General features: G+C 43.5%; 1 long non-coding RNA gene across 1 annotated transcript; it reads right to left on the bottom strand.

Moving 5' to 3' along the window:
• Positions 1–21452: 21452 nt before the first annotated feature.
• On the bottom strand, positions 21453–23772 carry LOC145554364 (uncharacterized). Its single transcript, XR_014090339.1, has 2 exons — positions 23531–23772; positions 21453–23478 (listed from the first exon to the last, which is right to left on the bottom strand). It is a non-coding gene; the product is annotated as an uncharacterized LOC145554364 (long non-coding RNA).
• Positions 23773–24117: the final 345 nt, after the last annotated feature.

The raw sequence follows: 24117 nt of genomic DNA, 5'->3' as shown, positions 1-24117 counted from the left end.
TGCTGCAACTCGTTTCTGGCACTAATGTTAAATCTCTCTGCTCTGCAGCCTCTGAAAACGACATTTCTCTGAGAAAGACGACAGATTTTCTCCAGCCACTGGATTCCATGTTGCAGCAAAGAGTAAAAGCAGCAACAAAATGTAGATGAATGAAAATGGGTCTGAGGTTTTCAACAGACAAATCTGACATTCCAGATTCATTGTGTTCACATAGCATTGGGTGCCAAGTTCACCGTGGTGTATTCAGGTTGGGTTGCCCCCCCCCATTGAACCGTTTGGTTTCCCTACGGCGTTTTTACCCTTGACAATGGTCTTGTTGGTGATGGAGATGTTGTCCTTTGCTCAGTCTATAGTCAACAATTGCCATCTGCCAATCAATCACCCGGCTTTGTTCGGGTTGAAAACATACCCATTTATTGGTGGTTCCAATAAATGGAACCATTTGGTGGTTTAATGGTGGTTCCAATAAACCACCAAATGGTTCCATTTATTGGTGGTTCCAATAAATGGAACCATTTGGTGGTTTAATGGTGGTTCCAATAAACCACCAATAAATGGTGGTTTATTGGAACCACCATTTATTGGTGGTTCCAATAAATGGAACCATTTGGTGGTTTAATGGTGGTTCCAATAAACCACCAATAAATGGTGGTTTATTGGAACCACCATTTATTGGTGGTTCCAATAAACCACCAATAAAGGAGGTTCCAAGGAGGAGCTTTGAGTTAGTTGGGCGAAGCATCTGGATGGAAGGATCTACCACAGGGGTGGGCAGCTCCAGGCCTGGAGGGCCGGCGTCCTGCAGCCTTTAGACGTTTCTCTACTTCAACACCCCCTCGTCAAATAACGAAGTCGTTAGCAGGACTCTAGGAAACCTGACTGCACTGAGGAGGTTCATCTGTCTGAAGCGTGCTGGACCAGGGAGACGTCTGAGAGTCGCTGGACGTCGGCCCTTCAGGACCTGGATCCTCAAACTGAGTCAAATGGTGTCGCATTCATTTTCATTTTGGCCACCCCCAACATTTCCCCTTGGTTTATTTTCCAGTTGAGGCCTCAGCCAGCCAGGCCTTAGACTTGACTCAGGCAACCGTTGGTGTTTCTCACGGTCCCGTCTTGAGATTTGAGGCTCTTCAGTTCTGAGAGGGTTTTCTGAAGCAAAGTGTTTAAAATCTGCAGAATGACCTGATCATATGTTGCAGTATCTTGAACACAAGCAGAACTAGACCCATTGTCACGTTACAAACAGCGTATTATTACGTCAATCCTTCGTCTTTCAGGACGAGAAGCCAGAAAATATGATTTGGCCTCTGAGTCAAACTTCTGCAGTAAAGTACAAAATGCTGAATATGCATTTTACAGGAGTCTGCTCCTGTTTCCTGCCAGGCAGCGACTCCATCACCATAAATTAAACACTACGGTTCATGTAACTCGGTTCAACTTTCACCTGAAGACAGACGCCTTACCTCTGAGTCCTCTAGTTTGGAAACCGAAGGACGAATGAATGGAGGCTCGAAACAAATTAATCTGCATTGCAAAAATATATTTTTAAATGTTTATTAGGAATTATTTCATAAATATTTCACTTTATGGCTGTGTGCAGCAGCAAATCTTGACTTTATTACAAAGAATCAAAATCACTCAAAAACTGATTTTGTCCAGGAAACAAGAAGTAATTTAATGTTTATTTTTTCATATTTTGATTAGAATACTCAATTTAGTAACTTGCAATAAACATTTAGTTTTGAACTTTGAATATCATCATCAACCTGTTTTAAGAGGGAAAACTGAAGCAGAGGAAGCAGGAGCCAGAGGAAGCAGGAATCAGAGGAAGCAGGAAGCAGAGGAAGCAGGAAAAAGGAAACAGAGGAAGCAGGAATCAGAGGAAGCAAAGGAAGCAGAGGAAGCATGAAACAGAGGATGCAGGAATCAGAATAAGCAGGAAACAGAGGAAGCAGGAATCAGAAGAAGCAGGAAGCAGAGGAAGCAGGAACCAGAGGAAGCAGGAAGCAGGAGCCAGAGGAAGCAGGAATCAGAGGAAGCAGAGGAAGCAAAGGAAGCAGAGGAAGCAGGAAGCAGGGGAAGCAGGAAGCAGAAAGCAGAGGAAGCATGAAACAGAGGAAGCAGGAATCAGAGGAAGCAGGAAGCAGAGGAAGCAGGAAGCAGAGGAAGCAGGAAGCAGAGGAAGCAGGAAGCAGAGGAAGCAGGAAGCAGAGGACACAGAGGAAGCAAAGGAAGCAGAGGAAGCAGGAAGCAGAGGAAGCAGGAAGCAGAGGAAGCAGGAAGCAGAGGAAGCAGAGGAAGCAGGAAACAGAGGAAGCAGGAAGCAGAGGAAGCATGAAACAGAGGAAGCAGGAATCAGAGGAAGCAGGAAGCAGAGGAGTGATGATGGACGTTCTGGTTTCACTCCAGTCCAGTGTAAATGCAGGATCAGTATCACCAACAATGACAGAAAACTTTTCAGTGTTCTGGTTTCAGACTTACGACCTTCAGGTGTTTCTTTTCTAGGAATCATTTACTTTAAACATTGGGTATAACTTGAACTAAATGTAAAGGTTTCTTAAAAATGACTTTAATAACATTGACAGGATAAACGGTAAAAACAAAACAAAAATCTTGTTTCCCTGAAAGTAAAGTTTCAATCTGATACAGATGCTGAATGAGTATTGATATTCAGGATTGATCCGCCCGTCTCTGGCAAGAAGACAAGAGGAAACAGAATGCTGTGAGGGCCTGAGTATCACTATACGAGTTCAATTTCTCTTTTACTTTCCTATTTTAATAGGAATAGTAATTTAAACACGCATCCAAACTTCCAATATAGTAAAACAGGCTGAAATGTAGCTTTAGATCATGACCACCAGAGGGCAGTAGCACACAGCAAAACCCAGCAACATTTCACCAGAGACGCGTTTCCTGGTCATTACTGGATCCAAACGCTTCCAGATTCAGATACTCACAGAGTTTCAGTCAAAGGAACCGAGACGTTTCGTAACAAAGTCTGTTATTCTTATGGTTCAAAATCAAGACTGCAGCCGGGGGGCAGAGCGAGGAAATGGATGGATCAGAAAGACGAGTCAGCAATGTGACGAATGTGCTCAGGTTGATGCAGCCAAGACAAAAATGAGAGTTTCTCATTAATTCACCATCATCTGGTTACAGAAGGACGTTAATGAATGCTGAAGTTTATTCATATTTTCTCTCAGAGCTGCTGCCCATGTCTCAGGGTTGGTTTTTCTCCAGAAGCTTCTGAAGGTCTTTTAAAGTTTTTTGTTCTAAAAATACCACCTTCAGCAGACCAACAGCGGGTCCAGTCAGACTCTGACAGCTTCTCGTTCCTCTGAACATGGTTAGAGGGGGACTGGGAAGTGGTGAGAAAACCTTTAGAAGACTTAAGGAGCAAGACGAGTTGAAGATATTACAAGGAAATCTGTTTGGACGGTAAGCTAAGAAAGTTGTAGGTTGTTGTCCCATCTGATAGTCTGAGAAACTCGGTTCTATTGGGACCAAAACTGCATCATCTGCTCCACCTCCAGCTGCTAGTTCTCTGTCTCTTTCTGAGTCAAACCAACCTGTTCCCCTCCTGGCCTGCGGGGGCGCTGCACCAAGAACCACTGAAGGAAACGACATAAAAACCTCTGAAGATGCTGAGAGCAGCTTCCTGCTTCACCAGATGGAAACAAGATGGAGGCGTCAGAAGCTGTACGATTTGTCCTGCCATTTCTTATACTATCATTAGACTAGCATGTTAGCTTTGGTTGTATTTACCCAGAATCCCCTGCGCTGTAGTCCACTTCCTACTTTTGGAGCGGCCTCCGGTCCACTTGGCGTTCACACATGCATCCAGATCGCATCAGAGTTTGAAACCTGTTGAGATTTAAGCTCCAAACACAGCAGGTTCTTCTCCTCCAGCCCAGCGGTGAGGACAGCAGAGTCACCATTAATGTTCACCTGGTTCCTATCGGACCGGTTCTGGTTCACGCCTCGCCAAACAAACCGGACATTCTCAGAAAACAGGCTGGAGTTTGATTCAAACGGGCTGAACACGGCTGCTGCGCCTTCCTGATGCTCATCTGCTGCCTGAAACCCCCCGGAGGCTGTTGAATGTTTAGCTTTTGAACAGTTATTTTGTTGATGTAACTTCATCCCTGGTGCCAGACTCTTTGCTGCCAACACAAGCATTTACTGCACATCCATCTTTTACAAAAGGAGAAACCAGAAGACAAGCCTTGAAATCCTCAGTGGGAGTCACTTTGAAAGCTAGAAATCTTCCTGACTCTAATGTGATCCTCTGAGGCTGCTCTTCCCATCCTCCAGGAAACACCCGGAGATTTACGGCCGCATGTGGAACAGGGAGCAGTGACAGTGTTGGCCAGCAGGGGGCAGCAGTGATCAGTGGGTTTACTGACTCTCCTCCATTGTTTCTCTGTTTACTCTGGGGTTTTCAGGTTGAAGCTTCCAGCAGCTCGTTATGGAGCCTGATGACACACAGAGGTTCTCCGTCAGAGATCGGCTGGTTCAAGAGTTCAGCAGTGACCCAACACCACCCAACACCACATAGCACCACCTAATACCACATAACACCACCTAATACCACATAACACCACCCAACACCACATAGCACCACATAACACCACCTAATACCACCTAATACCACATAACACCACCTAATACCACCCAACACCACATAGCACCACCCAATACCACCCAACACCACCCAATACCACCCAACACCACCCAACACCACATAGCACCACCCAATACCACCCAACACCACCCAACACCACATAACACCACCCAACACCACCCAACACCACCCAACACCACCCAACACCACATAACACCACCCAATACCACCCAACACCATCCAACACCACCCAATACCACATAACACCACCCAATACCACCCAACACCACCCAATAACACCCAACACCACATAGCACCACCTAATACCACATAACACCAACCAACACCAACCAACAACACCTAACACCACCCAATACCACCCAACACCACATAGCACCACCTAATACCACATAACACCACATAACACCACATAACACCACCCAACACCACATAACACCACCCAACACCACATAACACCACCCAACACCACATAACACCACCCAACACCACATAACACCACCCAACACCACATAACACCACCCAACACCACATAACACCACATAACACCACCCAACACCACATAACACCACCCAACACCACATAACACCACCCAATACCACATAACACCACATAACACCACATAACACCACCCAACACCACATAACACCACCCAACACCACATAACACCACCCAACACCACATAACACCACCCAATACCACATAACACCACCCAACACCACATAACACCACCCAACACCACATAACACCACCCAACACCACATAACACCACCCAATACCACATAACACCACCCAACACCACATAACACCACCCAACACCACATAACACCACCCAACACCACATAACACCACCCAACACCACATAACACCACCCAACACCACATAACACCACCCAACACCACATAACACCACCCAACACCACATAACACCACATAACACCACCCAACACCACATAACACCACCCAACACCACATAACACCACATAACACCACCCAACACCACATAACACCACCCAACACCACATAGCACCACATAACACCACATAACACCACCCAACACCACATAACACCACCCAATACCACATAACACCACCCAACACCACATAACACCACCCAACACCACATAACACCACCCAATACCACATAACACCACCCAACACCACATAACACCACCCAACACCACATAACACCACCCAACACCACATAACACCACCCAACACCACATAACACCACCCAATACCACATAACACCACATAACACCACCTAATACCACCCAACACCACCCAACACCACCCAATACCACCCAACACCACCCAATAACACCACCCAATACCACCCAATACCACATAATACCAATCAATACCACACAATGCCGCCCAATACTATCCAACACCACCCAATACCACCGAACACCACCTAATACCACCCAATGCCACCCAATACTATACAACACCACCCAATACCACCTAATACCACCCAACAACACCCAACACCACCCAATACTATCCAACACCATCCAACACCACCCAATACTACCCAACACCATCCAACACCACCCAATACTATCCAACACCATCCAACACCACCCAATACTATCCAACACCATCCAATACCACCCAATACCACCCAACACCACCCAATACCACCCAACACCACCCAATATCACCCAACACCACCCAATAACACCCAACTCCACCCAACACTATCCAACACCACCCAATACCACCCAACAACACCCAACACCACCCAATACTATCCAACACCATCCAATACCACCCGATATCACCCAACACCACCCAACACCACCCAACAACACCCAACTCCACCCAACACTATCCAACACCACCCAACAACAACCAACAACACCCAACACCATCCAATACCACCCAATACTATCCAACACCACCCAATACCACCCAACACCACCCAATACCACCCAACACCACCCAATAACACCCAACTCCACCCAACACCACCCAATACCATCCAACACCACCCAACACCACCCAATACCACCCAACACCACCCAATACCACCCAACACCACCCAACACCACCCAACACCACCCAATACCACCCAACAACACCCAACACCACCCAATACTACCCAACACCACCCAACACCACCCAATACCACCCAATACCACCCAACACCACCCAATAACACCCAACTCCACCCAACACTATCCAACACCACCCAATACCACCCAACAACACCCAACACCACCCAATACTATCCAACACCATCCAATACCACCCAACACCACCCAATACCACCCAACACCACCCAATACCACCCAACACCACCCAACACCACCCAACACCACCCAACACCACCCAACACCACCCAATACCACCCAACACCACCCAACAACACCCAACACCACCCAACACCACCCAACACCACCCAATACCACCCAACACCACCCAATACCACCCAACACCACCTAATACCACCCAATACCACCCAATAACACCCAATAACACCCAACACCACCCAATAACACCCAACTCCACCCAACACCACCCAATACCACCCAACACCACCCAACACCACCCAATACTATCCAACACCACCCAATACTACCCAACACCACCCAATACCACCCAACACCACCCAATACCACCCAACACTATCCAACACCACCCAACACCACCCAACACCACCCAATACTATCCAACACCATCCAATACCACCCGATATCACCCAATACCACCCAACACCACCCAACAACACCCAACACCATCCAATACCACCCAACAACACCCAATGCCACCCAACTCTATCCAACACCACCCAATACTACCCAACACCACCCAATACCATCCAACACCACCCAATACTATCCAACACCACCCAATACCATCCAGCTCCATCTAACAAACAACACCATTTCCAAGCTACTGCAGCATAAAAACTTTTCTGTGAAATTCAGGAAGTTATATTGAATTTTATAATTTCTAACGTTGATGGAAATGCAACTAATGACTGCAAGATGATCAGGTGCTGTGGCTGCAAAACATTCCCACATCATCCTCCCTCCACTGCCGTGCTTTCCTACTGATAAAAGGTGTTTCTGATGCTGAACATCTCGTCTGTCCAGAGGACGTTTGTCTTGGCCTTCTGCATATTCCTGACCCACGTTAACGCTCTCCGGAGTTTATTTTACAGAAACTACGTTGACTTTAATCATAACTCTGCTGCTGTTTTAAAATCAAATCAACCTCAAAGAGCTGGACGTCTCATCAGTTCAGGTTGTTTAATTTCCACGAGGAAAGCCGGGCTAATTGGCTGTCAGGGAGCGAACGGAGCGCTGACGGATCCGTTCGCTACTCATTTTGAAGAAGATTAGCAAACGCAGCGGCAGAGCTGTGATCCAGAATGACCGGCAGAAAATCACTAAAGACTGGACATTTAAATCTGCAGAACAAGGAACACTTAGGAAACCTGCAGAGAAGTTCAACTCGCTTTTCTTTTACATAAACTCTGCAGTATAATAACTTAAAATAACCATCAGAGTCCTGCTGCAGGGGAAACACTTCTGAGCCGGCATTCCCAGGGGGGAAGTTTCATCATCCCAACACGGAGAGAAAATAACCAGCAGCCATCAGTGTCATCGCAAGTTTGAACCAAATATAAAGTGATGAAAAACCTAAAGAGGATTTTTTTTGTTTTTTGTTTTGTTCAAACCCAGTTTGTTTCCTTGGACTGAGGCTGCAGGTTCTACTGCAGGGAAGCAGGAACAGCATCTGTGTTTTCCCTCCTGACAGACTTCAGATTCAGAACCAGAACATCTGCTCCACCTCCAGCTGCTCTGAGTCAGACCAACCTGTTCCCCTCCTGGCCTGTGGGGGCGCTGCACCAAGAACCACTGAAGGAAATGACACAAAAACCTCTGAAGACGCTGAGAGCAACTTCCTGTTTCACCAGATGGAAACAGAATGGATTGTAGGGTTTGTAGGATTTTTTTCCTCGTCTTTGCCAAAAGTCACGTCTCCTGCTAGCGCTACGCTAACATGTTTGTTTTGTTTGTATTTACCCAGAATGCCCTGCGTTGCAGTCCACTACATGCTTTTGGACAGTTCACATAAACTCTTATAGGGGCCTATTTTAATAGTTCAACACCAAATGTTTCTTCATCATTTATTTTCCATTGGTTGTTTCACTCCTGACCTCATCGACTGAACAAATTAAAGTTTAAACTTGAGATGTTATCTGAGTTTGCTGAACTGGTGCAGATTTATCAAATAAATTTATAATTCAGTACATTTACAAAACAAACATTTAAGTCAACTCAGCTGATTTTCTGCATCGTATCAGCTGATATCAGGTATCGGAAGTAAAAAAAACACATCAGTAACTGTGAAAACGATGAATTCAAATTCTTATAGTGATAAATGCCCAGCCTTCGTTTGGGATGCAGCCAAGACTCCGTCGTTTTGAGTAAAACTTCATTTCACAGCCCGACGCGCAGTTAGCGGCGCGCTGCATACTGAGCGCGACTCGGAAAAACCAAAGGTCAAAAACTCTCCACGTCCCGCTCCATCACAACCAGGGATTCCCTGCACTCATAACGCGGCTTGTAACCTTCACAATTCACCGCCGAGCCAAACATCGGCTGCAGCCATTAATGCAGCAGGAAGCGGTCAGCATGGCAGATACAGTGAAAACTGGGAGGAAGCTGATATAATTCGCTTGTCAGGATCCATTAAGGCTAGACTGGTGCTACACACACACACACACACACACACACACACACACACACACACACACACACACACACACACATTTTTAATTCCAGAATCTCATTTCAGATCTGATTAATTACTCTCTCACGCTTGACAAAGAAAATCAGCAGCAAAACTGAAGGGATTAGCAGAGAAACACACACACACACACACACACACACACACACACACACACACACACACACACACACACACGCTGAATGAATTATTCATCTTGTTTAGTTTTGTTTTCAGCCTTAAATTGAAAATGCGACACAGAGCTGCAAACAAAGCTCTGTCACCTGAACTCTGTGTGTCCGCCTGAGTCAAATCTTCATCAAAATCTCACATTTCTGACATGTTTGCCAACAACAGCAACTGTTAACGCAGCTGTGACCTGTCAGCGCCCTCTACTGGACGGGAAGACCAGCACAGGAGGATTCTGGGTAGGAACGAGAATCAGATAAACATACAAAATAGAAACTCATATTTTAATGTTGTGAAATGGCGCGGACGGAGAAAAGGGAGTAAATTTCCACTAAACCTTGTAAGTTTTTCCGTTAATGACACAAGAACATCTGTGAGCCAAAAATGTTCAAGGAAAAACTGCAATTTTCAGATTAATATCAGAAATTTTATATAAAACAACTTTGACATATTCTGAATTTCAAACTTGTTTTTTTTTACTTTTGAAACTCAAATTTCAATGTTTCCCGAAAAAAATCTGAGATTAAAGTCAAAATATCAGTTTTTTTGGAAGAAATTTACTCCTTTTTATTTTTCTATCTGTGGTCCAAATTCACCAAAAGTAAACTGTATAGTACAGTAGTTTACTGTAGCTGTTTAATCATTTCCACATAACTCAACAGTATTACAAAAGATAAACGAGAGAATATTTAATATCAGGTCAAATTAGATGTTTTCTTTGAATTTTGAATGATTTTATTTTATTTTTTGCTAGCCTCTCTCCCTCTTTTCTGATTAAAACTGTAAATCGTTACCTGTGTTTTCATGTGAAGTCCTCCCACTCTCCAATATTTGTCCCTCTGTTGTAAAATAAAAAATAAAAATCCTTTAGGTTTTTAAAAATCTGACAGTTTTAATGAAGATGAAGAGCAGAGCAGCCTTGAACGGTTTTATTCCGACATTACTTTAGGTATTTTCCGATTGTTTTCAGGTTTTTCAAAGCGTAGAAGAAGAGCACCTGCCGCTGGTTGTGTCTGTGTGGCTCAGCATCGCCCCCTATCAGTGAGGAACAGAACTTCCCGCCTCATCCCGCGCATTGTCACTGCGCCGATCAGGAAGTCCAAATATTTCACACACATTATTTAAATATGTTAGACAGACTGTGGAAGGTTATCACATGTAGAAAATGTGTCATTAAACAAGTTCATTAGCAAAATTAACAGGAAAGAGCAAGCGCCAACTTCCTGCTTCATTCACTTTGAGTGAGACAGCGCCCCCAGAGGTGAAGCGCAGAACTGCATTTCATGTAAATTAAACAATTTTGACCATAAAAATGTCGATTAAAGCATAAATTTGTAGAAAAATCAATGTCAGCATCTATTTACTTCACTTCACTCTGAAAAGCCGATTCATTTTTCAAAGAACAAACCATTTTAGTCTGTCTATAGTTCCATATTAGATGAGATAATCCTGACATTTCCTGGTGAAATTATTAAAACAAGTTGAACCATCTGTATTTATAGTTTTATCAAGAAAGTGCAAAATAAAAGCAGTTTGTTGTTGCAGGAAATAAATCGTCTAGAGTTTGTAACTCAGTTTAAAAGGTGATTATATAGATTAATTACACTCTGATTGATGTTTTCAAGCCTTTATTCATGGTAATTATGATGATTTTATGCTTGCAGGAAATAAAAAGCTGACATTTAAAATCCAACCTATGAAAAATAATGGTCTTGATAAAAAGTATGTTTAATGCCTGTTAATCATCCCTTCATTGTATTGTATTTATTCACACATATAAATGTAAATTATATAAGTAAGTGGTAGAGTGTGTAAAGCATAAATCAGCAAAGTCACAAAAAAACCAAACGAATCTCCAGTTCCCTCATTTAGGGTAAAGAACTGTTCAAAAGAATCATTTGTGAACAGCTGTCGATGGTTTTATATCAACATATCAACTGAAACTCGTTGATTTTAAACATTCATCCCTCAAAGTGAAACATTTCAAGTACATTTTTTTATACGTTCTTGTCATTTTGATGATTACAGAGAAGAAAAACAATTTTAAACAGAAACATTTGTGTTTTCCTCCCTCGTCAGCCGGAGCCTCCGGCCATCATCCATTTCCACGCTGCCGCGGCGGCTGTCACTCCATGAAAACGGCTCCTGAACTGGTTTCATGGCTCATTATCAACCTGCGACCTCCAGCTGAACAGAAAACCATGTTAGCCTAAACAGCGTGAGACTTCAAGCAAACACAGACGATAAACTTCTTCAGTCTTCACTTTATTTCATTACGTTTTCCGTCGTGGTCCCAAACCAGGAAGATCAATCGCCTCCAATTAGTCCATTTCTTTAGTAAACTGAGTAAATTCACCCAAAAACTAATCTGATCTAAACATAAAATGCGGATTTAAACTGTTCTGCAGCATAAAGTAAAGCATGTCAAGCTCAGAAATGAAACTATTGAACCGTTTTTATGATCTGAGATCATTTGATCAGTCAAATCAAAGCAGTTTAATCTGCAAATTTACATCATTCAGTCTGAAGTTTATTGTGATTCACGCAAAATCAACAGATTCCTGCACTTTTCGCACTAATGCATGAAATTTTCCTCCAAAATGGTCAAACCTGTGGGGTTGAAGTGATGCCAACTCCCACCTGCAGGTGGCAGCAAAACAGATGCTATTAAATTCAGACAGCTATTTATTCATATTTTAACAGTCTAATGGATTTTATCAATATACGCTGGAACAAACGTCCCTTTGAGGACAGATATGATCTTGATTTTGGCCTAAATTAAATAAAATTTGACAGCGTTTGACTCAGTGGCAGACAGGACAGGAGTCAAACCGTGTCTCCCACTGGGACACGAGTTATCGTAGATCCTTCCTTCCAGATGTTTCCCCCCACAGACTCAGTAAAGCTCCTTCTCCTGGACGCTCACCAGATCCAATCCGGACGGATTTGTGTAAATTCGCAGATCCTACGCGGTTCCTCCCGTTTATTGGAACAACTTCTGAGTTTTTCAAGCCCAACGTGGCCGGTGACTTGATTGGCAGCAGGCGGTAATCACTGATCGGCCCATAGGCTGAGCAAAGGCGGTAAACATGTTCCATCTCCAACTGGACCATTTCTGAAGGTAAAACCAGTAACTCCGCGGTCGAAGCCTGAGATCATCTGAACCTTTTGATCGCCTGTGGTGGAAAAGGACAAAGTTTCAGAAACCAAACCTCAACAAACACCCAAAAGCTTTCAGAGAAGCTCAGCGCCCAGAGCTGAAAACCTCGTAGGACCCGTTTCCATCCACCTCAGCTTGTGGAGTTCTGGGTTGAAAGTTCTGCCTTTGGACTGAAAGGACGGACGGCTGCCCGACCCCACATGGCCAACTGTTAAATCAGAGCAAGACGGCTCTCATCTCTCATTACTCAGCTGTGGGAGAATGGACTGAAATGCATAACGAGGCGAATGAATCAGCAGCCAGCCAGCCGCTGTCTGTCTGTCTGTCTGTCGCCTGCTGCATGGTTAAAATGTGATGTGAAACGTTCTGACAGCTGTAATTTCCCTGTTCCAGAACGAGAAGCCAATGAAGTCACAGCGTCCAGAAGAGCAGCTGGACTCTGCACCAACCAACTTCACTGAAGGTCAGTCAGCAGAACAAAACTAATCAAAAGTCTGTGCGACTGACCTGTGAAGGTGGAGCGGCTGGACATAAATACGGGCTGATCTGAGTCTGTCTGGAACAAATGAACCAGTCCCAACATTGTTGCACCAAATGGATCAGCTGAGCCTGATGGATCTACTCACTGTCCGCATCCTGCAGTGTTACGGACGTTTTTCCAGCAGGACATCGTCCACATGAACAGGACAGCAAGAAGCTGAGACCAGGACAGGAAGTCAACAAGACGAAGACTTCCTGTCGTCGTCGTCGTCGTCAGGTCGAGAGTCTTTCCACTTCACTGACCTCCAGTTTACTAAACCAGATTAGCATCAAACTGAGTTTCCTCCATCTAAACTGGTTTTCATAAGCAACATGGACTCCAGTGACTGGAGAAATTCAGTCGTCTTTCTCAGAAAAATGTCGTTTTCAGAGATTTTGCGTTAGTTTCTTACAGATGAAAATCAGACATTAGAACAACGAGCCGATCCAGGTGGTTTCGCTGCGTCGCTCTGATGTCATTTCCTGAGAGAACCAGAGAGACGAACTCAGACCCGACAGCCGGAATCAGACGCACCGACTCTCAGCTCTGAGCGTTTCCCGTCTGCAGATAAACGGATCCCTGCAGAGCATCATGGGAAAGGGCTGAACTGGGGCTGAACGCAGCCGTTCACATCTCAGCGTGAGACTCAGACAAAACAAACAGAGAGAGAGAGAGAAGATCTGTGTTCTGGTTTTCATGATTCTCTACTGTGCAGCTTCAGTAACGGATCTTTAAAGGTGACCTAATGGGCAAAACTCACAGTTTTCTATTTACGTTTGAGTTTCTACTGCGACTCTGAAACAACATCCAGGTTTTTTGGTGACTGGAAAATGAGACGTTTCAAAAAACCTCCAGAATGTACCGTCACAAACCGGCAGGCACTGCCCGTTACCTAGCAACGCCAGCGAAGCCCAGCCCGTTACCTAGCAACGCCAGCGAAGCCCAGCCCGTTACCTAGCAACGCCAGCGAAGCCCAGCCCGTTACCTAGCAACGCCAGCGAAGCCCAGCCCGTTACCTAGCAACGCCAGCGAAGCCCAGCCCGTTACCTAGCAACGCCAGCGAAGCCCAGCCCGTTACCTAGCAACGCCAGCGAAGCCCAGCCCGTTACCTAGCAACGCCAGCGAAGCCCAGCCCGTTACCTAGCAACGCCAGCGAAGCCCAGCCCGTTACCTAGCAACGCCAGCGAAGCCCAGCCCGTTACCTAGCAACGCCAGTGAAGCCCAGCCTGTTACCTAGCAACGCCAGCGAAGCCCAGCCCGTTACCTAGCAACACCAGCAAAGCCCAGCCCGTTACCTAGCAACCCCAAGCTGAGTCCCAGCATGTTTGGTCAGCCGGTACCATGGCTCCTAGAAAAGACAAGTGTTGCTGATACTGAAGTTGTTCTAAAAATTTAATTTTTGCCAAATTAAAGTGATGCTACACTGGAAGTTTCACCAATCAGAATACAGAACTGAAGCTGCGTGGAAGTGATGAGAAACTGGCAGCGATGCTGAATTTAAGTTTACGCTGTTTTGGCGTTTTGTTGATCCTTCTGGGCCGCTGAGTGTCAGAGGAACGGAGGACAAATATGTTCAGCTTTTCAGGACTAAAATATTGTATCATCTCAGAAATGCTCTCTGCTCATCATGTGAACTCCAGAGAAAACAAACTGAGTGAGAAACAGGCAGTTATTTTAACATGAATGTGCTGCTGCTCATCATGATGAATCTGCCTGAAGGAGAAAAAGATGGACTTCCTGCAGCTTCACAGTTTGAACACGACGATCCAGATGTTCCTGTTCTGAGCTGCGAGGAACGAAGAGAATCAGGAACCAGAAAAACCAGGACGATTACAGATTTTAAAGACGAATAAGACGTGTGATTCAGAAAGAAGGAGCAAAATAATCCAAGTAATTTTTTAGATTAATATCGAAAATTATTTTTGAAAAAATGAGGAAATTTCTGAGCTCCAAGAGTTTAAAATATGCTAGAAAAAAAATGAAATTTTTTAATTAATTTAAAAAAAATTAAGTTTCACATGTAAAAAGTTTCATATTTTTGATTTTTGACTCTTTTTCTTTAGCAAATTTTGACTTTTAAAACTCAAATTTTGAGAATTACATCTGAATTTTCTAGAAAAAACAGCGACATTTTGAGTTTGAAAATTTTTCTACAAAATATTTGAGATTGATTTCAGAATTTCTGAATTTTCCTAGCAATTTTTTAACTCTTCAAAACGTTCATGGTTTTTTTTCTAGAACATTTCTGAGCTTACTCTGAGATTTTCTGAGATTTTTCTAGTAATTAGAATTTTCAAACTCAGAAATGTTGAGAATTATCTCAAAAGTTTTCCAGAAAAAAATAGAATTTTTCAAGTTTCTATCTAGTCATTTTCATTTTTTTCTTTTTCCTCCTTTTTTAAAATTCTCAGATTAATCACAACATTTCTGAGTTGTTTTATTTTAGCAATTTTTAGCGAAGCCAGAAATTTCCTTGTTTTTCCCAGAAAATTTCTAGGAATCTAAAAGATTTTCCTTTTTTCTCTCAAAACTGCAACTTTTCAATCTCTGAAATTTCCTTGTTTTTCTAGAAATTAAGTTTTTCTGTCATGGACATTCAATCCTCCATCTTTGTTTTCTAGCTGCAGCAGGTGATCAGCTGATTTAGTTTTTTTTTTTTTGCATTGAGGTTTGAAAGCCAAACTTGAAAATCTGCAGCTGAACTAAATCTAATTCCTGCTTTCAGGCCCAAACTGTCAGCTGTTCAGATAAAGACTCAGAAATTCAGCTCATTCATCTTTAATTCAGTTTGATTTGATCCATGAAGCTGTGAAGAGACTCCTGACAGAACCTCATCCTGGCTTTTATCACATCAGCGGAACAACGATGTGAGCTGACGTGTTCAGCTCACATCGTTTAGCCGGATAATCAGATTGAATCTGACATTTTCCATTCAGAAGGTCAGAAAAAACCGGGACTTTCAGGCATCAGATTCTTTTTGGCTCAGACGGGAAAATAGTTTCCATATTTCACGTTTGGTCAGGCGCTGGTTGAGCGGAGCCGCCATCATCATCATCATCATCATCATGTCTGAAGCTCCTGTTCTTTACATCTGAGCCTCTTTTATCTGAATCATCTCCCGGGGCCTTTTCTCCCAAAATCACCTGAATTTCTCTCTAAAAATGCTGCTGGAAGTTTATATTTCTTTAGTTGTACTTTATAAACTCCAGTGGCTAACGCTAACTCTTCCTCCTGACAGTTTTCCATTTCAAAATGTCGACTTGTGAGGCAAGCTACGAGCAGCTAATGCTAATGTCAGCGTGCTAATGCTAACATTCTGGCGTCCTCTTTATTAGCTGCCATTCATGTCCTTTAACTACTTTAGAATTTATTCTCCTTTAATATTATGGAAGTTTATTTTGGTTGATCAAAAAAACGGAAAAGCTTCAATATGCTAACTTTAGCAACGACCTGCTAGTTCAACATTAACAGCTTATAATCGATTATTTTTCCTACAGCATGAATAACTACTGCATGTTTCTTAATGGGAAATATCACATTTGATACATTTTCCAAATACAAAGCATTTAGCAGGTTTTTGGACAGCAAGTTAAATGATGTATGAATAAAATATAACTAATAAATGTTCATGTAACTATTTAGCTCAGATTTGAGGAAAAACGACTTGTTATTGGAGTAAAAGTAAAAATTCTGATATAGAAACTTTCATCTGAGTTTCTGCTGCTTCTAGAAGCAGCTAAAGCGTTTAATGAAACAAAAAAACAAACTAAAAGCCGTTTGTCGGGAATAATTTAATGTTTTTTTATCAGGAAAATGATCTGCTTCCAAAACCTGCAGAATGTAACATCATAAATCAGCAGGCACTGCCCGTTACCTAGCAACCCCACCGCTACCTAGCAACCCCAGCAGAGTTCCACCCGTTACCTAGCAACCCCAGCAGTCTTCCACCCGTTACCTAGCAACCCTAGCAGTCTTCCACCCGTTACCTAGCAACCCCACCGCTACCTAGCAACCCCAGCAGAGTTCCACCCGTTACCTAGCAACCCTAGCAGTCTTCCACCCGTTACCTAGCAACCCCACCGCTACCTAGCAACCCCAGCAGAGTTCCACCCGTTACCTAGCAACCCTAGCAGTCTTCCACCCGTTACCTTGCAGCCCCACCGCTACCTAGCAACCCCACCGCTACCTAGCAACCCCAGCAAAGTTTCACCCGTTACCTAGCAACCCTAGCAGTCTTCCACCCGTTACCTAGCAACCGCAGCAAAGTTTCACCCGTTACCTAGCAACCCCAGCAGAGTTCCACCCGTTACCTAGCAACCCCAGCAGACTTCCACCCGTTACCTAGCAACCCCAGCAGACTTCCACCCGTTACCTAGCAACCCCAGCAGACTTCCACCCATTACCTAGCAACCCCAGCAGGAGCTCCAGCACGTTCTGTTAGCTGGAAAAGCCAGGTGTTTTTCCTGAGGAAGAAAAAAACCCAACAAGCAGCCATTTTGATTTTGTATCAAAACTTTATTTATCAAACAAAAAGAATGAACCATTGAAATAACATTTCTATAAAAAGGACCATGGGGCTGTTCTACAGTGTGTTACAAAAACCAGCAAATGGAAAAACAACAATGGGAAGAAGCCGTACTTCATCATCATCATCATCATCATCATCATCATCATCATCATCATCATCATCATCATCATCGGATGTCCTGCAGTCAGACAGGATCGACGTTCCTCCTCCTGGAAACGTTGTCCCTCAGCTCCTCTCCCTGATGAGACGAGGTGCAAATCATCTTTTCTACTTTCTCTTTCTACTCTATTATTTATGTTCTGTAAGCCGGCGGCCCAAACCGGAGCTGACGGTCCATTTCACACGTCAGGCTCAGAACCGGCTCCACCCAGACTGAACTTCTTCTTATTCCTCACAGAACCTCATTTCTGTCCAGACCGGATAACAACCGCGAGTGGAGGAAGTTTAATTTGAAGAGGAAAAAAGGAAGGAAAGAAAGAAAGAAAGAAGGGATATAAAGGATGAAACGCCAACGTTTCCAGCTCAGCTGCTGTTTTTAATTAGGTTTTTTTTTTCCACTCAATAAAATCAAATAGATTCAGATTTTTCTTTTTCTTCCTTTTATATTTTCCTTCCAGTCTTTTGGCTTCCAGAAACTTTCAGCATTGTGTTATTTATTCCACTCAATTCCATTCAAAAATACTTTATTTTCTGAATTGTCGCAACTGATATCATCCAAAAACGTCATTTTGGACAGATCTCCAGTAGCAGTCAGTCTTGCAACACATCTGAAAAAGCCTCTGACTGAAGACTGTTGCTTTAAAACAGTCCAATGACTAGCTAGCACTGCTAACCCACCTCTCCTTTGCTTTTGCTGCAGCTGATCATTTTAGACACAAAACAATAAATTAAATAACTTAAACATAATTTCCTGGATTTTAAATCTTCAAATTGAATCTAAAATTGTTTTGAGTTTCTTCCAACTTGCTGCCCAGAGATGATCGACTCCAGCTTTGGGTTCTGCTGCATAGATAAAAGTCTACAAATAATCCGGTAAACTAACTTCTGTCAAGATTTAATAATAAATAAGTAAAAGCAACAAAAATGATAAAAATCTCAGAACTGAAACTGTTTAAGGCCATGAGGAGAAAAACAAAACATTCAGTCCTTTTTGTCCTTTTTTTTTTAACTAATTTTACATATGCAGAAATATCACATGGATATAAATAATAGCTTTCAAGAGCACTCCAAATAATAATAATATATTAAATTTGAATATAAAAAGTCAATTCTACTCTAGTGGAACTGTACACTGTAAAAAAAGGCAGCTTGCTTTAATGTAGTTCTGCTGCAGCAATTCCACCTGATCCAAAAACCAAAGTTTCCTCAAGACAGAAACGTAAAATGTTCCTTTTATCCGGATGAAAGTGGGAAAATATTCCGGTTTGACGGTTAGCTTTCAGATTCAGAAAAATTCGATTTACGATGCGACGCAGTTTTAATTTCTGAATGAATTAATTATTTCCCTGCAGACGAAGCCACTGGTCTGTGAAAACTGGAGAAACGACGTTTAAATTAGTCGCTTCCTGGACGTTACTGTTGAGCGGTGTGCTAACCGCTAGCACGCTGTTAGCATGACGTTAGCACGCTGTTAGCATGACGTTAGCACGCTGTTAGCATGCAGTGGCTTCACCTTTCAGCAAATAATTACACAAAAACTATGAATATTAATCTGGAAATTTCTGAATTTGAAAAGTAAAAAAATTGAGGACAAAAACTCAGAAATTTTCAGCAAAATTTTTGATTTCAGTGACAGAAAATTTTACAAAATTCACTTTTTTTTTGTTTTTTTACAGAAAATTTCTGAGATCGATTTAAAAAGTGTCAAAGTTTTGAAAACATTTGGGAGAAAAACTGAAACTTTGGAATTAATTTAATTAAAAAAATGTTCAAAAGTAAAACAATTTAAACTTTTGTGACTGAAAATTTCCAAAAGTCAAATTAATGTTTTTTTCTTTTGTGGAGATTTTCAGAGTTTAATCTGAAAGTTTCGGAGTTTTCTCGTGAGGTTCTGATTCGTTTGTCCTGCTGGACGTCGAGTTTGATCTTCTTGACCTTTTCACCCCGCCGCCCGTTCTGGCGAGACGCCGCCGTCGTCCCGGGGATGACTGGTTGCCGCGGTAACGGCGTGAGCCTGCTGGAAGCGTCCCGGTAATGAATTGACAGCCTGGATCTGCAGGAAGCTGAATCTGAGCGGCGGCGGCGGCGGCGTTCCCTCAGACCTTCTGCTTTCATCACACAGATAAACGTCTGGAAGTGACAAGATGGCGGCCGGGGCAAATAAAGAGCCGCCTGACGGCCTGTTTTACCCCCGACGCTGATGAGTGACTCGTCAGTTCAAGTCCCTGCCAATTTGCACAAGTCGAAGAAGCTGCTGGATCTGAACCAGGCGGCGAGGCGCAGGCTTCCTCTGATGATGCAGCAGGAAGTGGATTGCTGCAGCAGCGAGAGAAGATGAAGGAGATGTTCGCCCAGAAGCCATCAGCCGGCGCTGATTTTTCACAGTGTACGCCGCTCTGCCTCCATTTCTGACACTTTCACTAAACTTTCCTGCTTTACAAACTGCAACTCGTCTAATCCTAAATCTAAATCCGGATCCTGTCGTCCATCTTGTCCTGGATGTGAATCCAGATGATTTACAAATCTAAAAACACAGATTCCCCTCCGGAAACCTCAACCTCCAGCGCAGCTCTGGCACAGCACAGCAAAAGCCCAGAGTTAATTTAACTCTGAAGAGAGTGGACTGTATACACACTGAAAAAGTGTTAATATCAACTCTGTGGGAGTTAACGACATAATTCCCAGTGTTGATTTAACTCCCACAGAGTTGATATTATCACTTTTTCAGTGTTTATATAATCCACTCTCTTCAGAGTTAAATTAACTCTGGGCTTTTGCTGTGGGCGAGTCAGAGCCGAAAAATCCAGAAAATTTACACCAAAAACCCAGAAAGACGTTTTATAGACAAAACAAGGACATTTCTTAACTCCAAAAGTCAAAAATTAGCAATAAACTCAAAATTTTTCAATCTCTGAAATTCTCTAGAAAAAGCGACAAAATTTCAGTTTGAAAAGTGGAAAAAAAAAGTGAAATTATGAGATTTAATCTCAGAATATTTCTGGGTTCAGCACTGGGTTGACTTTAACCTCACATTTCCAAAAGATGTCAGAAATGTCGAAATGTTCTCTAGAAAAATTCTGAGATTAATTTTAAAATTTCTGAGTTTTTCCAAGCAAATTTTTGACATTTGATTAAAAAAAAAAATTCCAAAGTGTTTCTAGAAAATCCTGCGGTAAATCTCAGGTAAATTTTCTAGTTTAAAACTTGAAGGTTTTTGACTCTTGAAACTCTGACATGTCCAGGTTTTCTCTAGAAAAGCTCCATCTGCTCTGACTCCCGGTGCAGCTCTTCGCTCCTCTTCCCCTCGTCTCACGTTTTAATTTACTTCCTGAAATGAAAAGGGGGACGACTCCAGACGACTCCAGAGCCGTTTTCCACGAGGTAATCACCGAGTCCGATGTGTTGATTTCGTTGGAAGGCTGCATGATATTAACTTTTCTTTCTCTCTGTGTGTCTCTGAATACCTGATCTCCGCCGCGACACTGAATGTAAAAATAGACTTTTTCAGGATTATGTTTTTCTTTTTGTCTTTTTCTAAAAAACGTAACCCCTGAAGGAAACTCAAAGTGAAGCTGGTGGGTTTGTGTTCAGTCGCGTGTTCGTTTGGTTCTTCAAAGCAAATAAGAGCAGAAAGAAATCCCACAGTGTCATAAAAATAAAAACAGAGACGAACATGTCAGGAAACAACCCGACACAGAGCAGAGATGAAACCATGAGTCCTGAACTAGTTCATCTAAATCTGGATCTTTACAGCGGGAACTGTTCACAGGTCATGAACCTGAACTGACCAGTTATTGGTCAGAATGAAACTTTAACTTTGTGGTTTAGTGAAATAATAAAGATGATCTTGTTCAGGGTGAATTAGCTGCAGTTGTTTCCGTTTTAAATTTAATTTACTAAAAGGGTTAATAACTCAAACTCAGGAAAAGTTCGGGCTCCACTGCTAGCAGCTTGCGTTCAGCGCCGTCATGGTTGCTAGGCAACAGGACGGAAAGGCGGGAAAAATCTGTAGGCTGAACGTTTCACAGCTGCTAACTGTTAGCATGTTATTGCTGTTGCCAAGTGTTAGCGGGCTAACGCAAAGTCAGAGATAGTCGACAGATCTTTTAGCGTGCCGGTGCTAACAGTTAGCAGTCTGTTGCTAGTGTTAGCATTAGTGTTGCCTATGTTTTTACTCTTTACGTTTTTTTTTTTACGTCTCGTCTCACTTTACAGGCCATGAATGTTTCAGTGAGAGTCCAACTGAAACCCAGCTAACAGTTGAATCTGTAGATGTGCTGAATCGTCACGTCGTCCAACAGTTTCCGGACCAAAACCAAAAGTTGAGGCGGTGGCAGAAATAATGCTGGCCAAACTGAACTCTAGTTTTCTTCTTTTACTCAAACCTACAATAATCTGATCTTGTTTTGTTTCTCCTCGCCCTCTGGTTTGCGTTTCGGCATCAAGACGGACGGGAACAAGTAGCAAAAGCAAAGATATTCACAATAAGCTTCCTAAGGTCAGAATCTGGCAGCAGCACAAGCTAATGTCGCTAACGGCTAACGTCAGGTCAGACGATGGGGATCCTTCTGAACGTTCCCGTTTCTGCGTTCGCAGCGTCCCGGAGGTGGAGCGGCTGACGCTCCGCAGAGCGAAAAAGGAAATCAAGGAGAACACACGGAACAGCGCGGCATGATGGGAAACTTTAGGTCCATGTGAAAAATATCCCGTTTCAGTGAAACTTTGGCTGAAGACGTTTCGTTTCTGAATCGCAGATTTCCAAACGTTCTGCAAAACCAAGAGATGAAGGAATATTCCCAACAGTACCGGTGGAAAGAGGCGAGGTGCGGTCACTGCCAATAAATACCACGAAGAGGAGAAACGGAGGATGGGACGCTGGTCGTCTTTTCTGTGATATTCCTGTCCTGGTTGGTTCGTCCCGGTTTCATGTCGGAGAATCTAGAGGGTTTCTAGAGAATCGCCCACAGCTGGTTCTGTTCATGCTGCAGAGTTTCACTCCCTTTTCAGACCAGGAAACCAAACGGATGGAGATCTGGGCGACCAGCCAGTCAGAGCAGATCGGTCCGTGGCTGAGGAAGAGCCGGACCGGACCGGACCGGGCCGGGCCGGGCGGCGGCTAGAAGGCGGAGCCGGTGATGGCGTTGAGCTGCTGCATCAGTCCTTCTAGACTGGCCATCTGCTCCGACAGGTCGTCCTGCTCGTACACCTGAAACACAACATGGAGGCGTTACATCGGACACGACGTCACGCCTCAACTGTGATTGGTTCGTTCCACCAGCCGCATCGTCGACGGCGTCGTCACACGATTTGGGAAGCAACGAATGGGAACACGGGAATTTATAAATCCTGGATTTTCTGTTCTGGTGGCAAGAAAACCAGGAATTTCAGCCGTACAGACACTGGGGGGGGCGGGAGGGGGGTCCGTCTGTCATTCATTCATCCAACATTCATCTGTTCATCCGTCCATCCAACATTCATCTGTTCATCCGTCCATCCATCCAACATTCATCAGTTCATCCATCCATCCAACATTCATCTGTTCATCCATCCATCAATCCATCCGTCTGTCTGTCTGTCTGTCTGTTCACCCATCCAACATTCATCAGTTCATCCATCCATCCAACATTCATCTGTTCATCCATCATTCATCTGTCCATCCATCCATCCATCCAACATTCATCTGTCCATCCATCCATCCACCCATCCAACATTCATCTGTTCATCCATCCATCCAACATTCATCTGTTCATCCATCCATCATTCATCTGTCCATCCATCCATCCAACATTCATCAGTTCATCCATCCATCCAACATTCATCTGTCCATCCATCATTCATCAGTTCATCCATCCGTCCATCCAACATCATCCATCCAACATTCATCAGTTCATCCATCCATCCATCCATTCATCTGTCATCCTCCATCCATCCATCATCCATCCCATCCAACTTTCATCCATCCATCTTTCATTCATCAGTTCATCCATCCATCCATCCAACATTCATCCGTCCATCCATCCATCCATCATCCATCCATCCATCTATCATTCATCAGTTCATCCATCCATCCATCCATTCATCTGTCCATCCATCCATCATCCATCCATCCATCTATCATTCATCGTTCATCCATCCATCCATCCATCCATCCATCCATCCAACATTCATCCATCCA

Source organism: Poecilia reticulata, chromosome 12 (assembly GCF_904066995.2).
Source record: "Poecilia reticulata chromosome 12, P_reticulata-male-v2, whole genome shotgun sequence".
Taxonomy (NCBI): Eukaryota; Metazoa; Chordata; class Actinopteri; order Cyprinodontiformes; family Poeciliidae; genus Poecilia; species Poecilia reticulata.
The sequence above is the reverse complement of the archived record's forward strand: the minus strand, read 5'-3'. Positions and strand labels throughout refer to the sequence as shown.